This window comes from Cucurbita pepo, chromosome 6 (assembly GCF_057944985.1).
Source record: "Cucurbita pepo subsp. pepo isolate OVF chromosome 6, ASM5794498v1, whole genome shotgun sequence".
Taxonomy (NCBI): domain Eukaryota; kingdom Viridiplantae; phylum Streptophyta; class Magnoliopsida; order Cucurbitales; family Cucurbitaceae; genus Cucurbita; species Cucurbita pepo.
This window is the reverse complement of record NC_141803.1, coordinates 6,995,091-6,999,506: the sequence shown is the minus strand read 5'-3', so window position 1 is coordinate 6,999,506 and position 4,416 is coordinate 6,995,091. Positions and strand designations below refer to the sequence as shown.

The 4,416-nt window shown below is 35.0% G+C and overlaps 1 non-coding gene across 1 annotated transcript; it reads right to left on the bottom strand.

Moving 5' to 3' along the window:
- Positions 1–3,432: 3,432 nt before the first annotated feature.
- Positions 3,433–3,505, bottom strand: TRNAA-UGC (transfer RNA alanine (anticodon UGC)). The gene has a single exon. It is a non-coding gene; the product is annotated as a tRNA-Ala (tRNA).
- Between the last annotated feature and the right edge of the window lie 911 nt (positions 3,506–4,416).

Genomic DNA, 4,416 nt, shown 5'->3' with positions numbered 1-4,416 from the left:
GTGATGCCTTGCCTTTACCTTAAATAGAAGTAGCATTTGGCTGAAGTATTTTAAGAAATACTTCTAAGTGACCCACGATTGAGGTTAAATGCAAACCTATACAATTTCATGAATGAAACCTATCATAAGAGTCTATTTTCTTATGGCGGCTATCCTAACGGACAATTTGGATGTGTACTTAATTTTTTTACACACGGTTCACACATGTGAGTATGGACCCACCAATCGATTTGCACACCTCCTAGTCCTCTTTCTAGTGGGGCGAGTATTCTGTGGTAGCTGTTGATGCCAGACACTCGTGAGGAATAGTGACCCAGTATTATGATAAACATAATGAGCGTTCCCCTGCCTAGTAGCATACGCATCCATAATATATTGAAATTGAACCCTGTGCCTCTCGCATGCGAAGCGAGCGCTCTACCATATGAGCTAAACTCCCTTTATAAAACAAAGGTCCTGAACGTCCATGACGAGGTAAGTAGCCATTTTGGGCTCTTCATAATAAATACTTGTAGAAATTGCATGTATCTTTGTATAAACCTTAAACAAAGTAGGAATTAAACAAATATGAAAAAAAAAAAAAAAACACCATGAACCGTGAGTTAAAGCTCCAAAATGATCAAATTGCTTCTGATTTAAGTAACATTAAAATACTCCACTAAATGAATTTCACTGCCTATTTATTTTTAATACTGAGCATAATATGATATGTTAAGAGTTTATATGAAATTTTGTGGTCATTGGATAAGGTTAATTAGTTAAACCAACGGTCTAAAATGATCATAATGCACTCAAGGAAATTTACCTTCGGTTCATTATATAAATGACCTTCTAATGCTATGAAACATTGTATTAAACCTATGGAATTGAACCCTGTGTCTCTCGCATGCGAAGCGATCGCTCTACCATATGAGCTACACCCCCTTTATTAGAATAAAGGTCCCGAACGTATATGACGAAGTAAGTAGTCAATTTGGACTCTTCTTAAGAAGTACTTGTAGAAATTGTTTGGATCTTTGTATAAAGTTTAAACCAAGATGAATTAAAGGTATGTGAAAGAAAAACATCAAGAACAATGAGTTAAGTCTCTGAACCGATCAAATTGTTCGAGATTTAACGTTAAAATAAATCACTAAATGAACTCCGCTGACTATGAATTTTTAATACTTAGCATAATATGGCATGTTAGGAATTTATATGAAATTTTGTGGTCGTTGGATAAGGTTAATTAGCTAAACCAAGTAACGGTATAAAATGACCATAATGCACATAAGGAAATTTACCTTTGGTTCATGATCTAGATGACATCCAAATGCTATAAAACCTTGTATTAAACCTAGATGCGAGTTCAGACTATATCACTTTGGACGCACTAAGCTATGACATAGGTTTAAATTGTGTCAATTGAAATGTTTGAGCCCTTGGATGTAGTTTCGGACTGTGTCACTTTATGAAGCCTTGAACACAGAATGTCAAGTTCATGACTAGTACCATAAATACTAGGAGTGTCTTGGAGAACAAGACAACGATCAAGGACTAGAACAAGAATCAAGATCCAAGTTCTGAAGATAAGAACCCATAATAATAGTACCAAGACCCGTAGACCAGAACTAAGGTTGAGGCCTCATAATCCAAGGATAAAGAGTCCTAAAGATAGATCATGACAAGAAATCACAAGTGAAAAACAGAACTAAAGAATTCAAATCCTTACAACCATAATAAGAAAAGAGAAGAAAAGAAAAGAAATAGTGTGATAGGCTAAAATCTTTGTACTCATTCAATCTTTTAATTACTTATGTATAAGTCCTAAAGATAAATCATGATAAGAACTCAGTCAAGAACAAAACTAAAGAGTCCAAGTACTTAAACAAGAAAAAAAAAAAAAAAAAAAAGAAATAGTGTGATAGGCTAGAATCTTAAAACAAATACAATGGAGGTGCTGGGAATTAAAAACTCGTGCCTCTTGCATGCAAAGTGAGCGTTCTACCATATGAGCTACACCCCCTTTGTAAAATAAAGGTCCCAAACGTTCATGACGAGGTAAGAAGCCATTTTGGACTCTTCTTAAGAAGTACTTTTAGAATGTGCTTGGATCTTTGTATTAAACTTAAACCAAGTATGAATTAAAGGCATGTGAAAGAAAAACACCAAGCGATTAAATTGCTCATGATTTAAGTAACATTAAAATAACCCACTAACTACTGAGCGTAATATGACATGCTAAGAGTTTATATGATATTTGGTAGTCATTAGATAAGATTAATTAGCTAAACCAAGTAACGGTGTATTACCACATGAGTAAATTTAACTTTAGTTCATGATCTAGATGACCTCCAAATGCTATGAAACTTTTTAATTAAATCTATATTCGAGTGCCGAATTGTAGTCATTGATAAGGTTAATTAGCTAAACAAAACCTCCAAATGCTATGGTGTGATAGGCTAGAATCTTGAAACAAATACAATGGAGGTGCAGGTGGAGGTGCAAGGAATTGAATGCGAGAGAGGTGCAAGGAATTGCATGCGAAGCGAGCGCTCTACCATATGAGCTATACACCCCTTATAGAATAAAAACCCCGAATGTTCATGATGAGGTAAGAAGACATTTTGGACTCTTCTTAAGAAGTACTTTTAGAATTTATTTGGATTTTTGTATAAACCTTAAACCGAGTATGAATTAAATGGATGTGAAAGAAAAATACCAAGAACCATGAGTTAATGCACCGAACCAATCAAATTTCCCAGTATTTAAGCAACGTTAAAATAACTCACTAAATGAACTCTGCTGCCAATGAATTTTTAATACATAGCGATATGTTTGGAGTTTATATGAAATTTGGTTGTCCTTGGATAAGGTTAATTAGTTAATCGAATTAACGGTGTAAAATGACCATAATGCACATAAGAAAATTTACCTATTGTTCATGATATAGATGACCAACAAATTCTATGAAACTTTATATTAAACCTAGATGCGAGTTTAGACTACGTCGTTTGGAACGCATGAAACCATTACATAGGTTTAGACTGTGTCACTTGAAATGTATGAAGCCTTGGACATAAGTTAATATTGTGTTGCTTCGAACGTATAAAGTCTTGGACACAGAATGTCAAGTTCATGATTATACCATAAATACCACATGGAGTGTTTTTAGAACATGAAAACAATCCAGAAGTAGAAAAAGAATCAATATCCAAATTCGATAGATAAGAACCCAAAACAATAGTACCAAGACCCTTAGATCACAAGGACAAGAAGTAGGAAAAGAATCAAGATCTAAATTCGAAAGATAAGAACCGAGAACAATAGTACCAAGACCCTTAGATCACAAGGACAACTAAGGTTGAGTCATAATCCAAGTTTTAATGATAGATCATGATAAGAACTCACAAGTCAAGTGTGATAGGCTAGAATCTTAAAACAAATATACAATGGAGGTGCAGGGAATTGAACCCCGTGCCTCTCGCATGCAAAGCGAGCGCTCTACCATATGAGCTACACCCCCTTCATAAAATAAATGTCTCAAACGTTCATGATGAGGTAAGAAACCATTTTGGACTCTTTTAAGAAGTACTTTTAGAATTTTTCTTGGATCTTTGTATAAACCTTAAACCAAGTATAAATTAAAGGAATGTGAAAGAAAAATACCTAGAATCGTGATTTAAGGCTCCGAACCTATCAAATTTCTCAGGATTTAAGTAACATTAAAATAACCCATTAAATGAACTCTGCTGCCTATGAATGTTTAATACGAGCATAATACGACATGTTAGAAGTTTATATGACATTTGATGGTCATTGGATAAGATTAATTCACTAAACCAATTAACAGTGTAAAATGACCATAATGCACATAAGGAAATTTACCTATGGTTCATGATCTAGATGACCTCCAAGTTCTATGAAACTTTGTATTAAACCTAGATGTGAGTTTAGACTATGTCATTTGGAACGCATGAAACCATTGCATAGGTTCAGACTGTGTCACTTGAAATGTATGAAGTCTTGGACGTAGGTTAACATTGTGTCGCTTGGAACGTAGGAGCCTTGGACTCAGGATGTCACGTTCATGACTAGTACCATAAATACTAGGGGTTGTGTCTTCGAGAATAAGACAACAATCAAGGACTAGAAAAGAATCAAGATTCAAGTTCTGAAGATAAGAACCTAAAATAACCGTACCAAGACCCTTAGACCAGAACTAAGGTTGAGACCTCATACTCCAGGGATCAAAATCTTAAACATAGATCATGATAAGAACATACAATTCAAGAACAGAACTAAGGAGTTCAAGTACTTACAACTCCTCCTGTACCCTATGGCCTAAATGAGCTACCCTCTGGCACATACGTGTGTCACAGTGTGGGCGAGCGTGTCGAGATTAGTGTCTCGTGCAGCTTCCTTTGAAATGGGTTT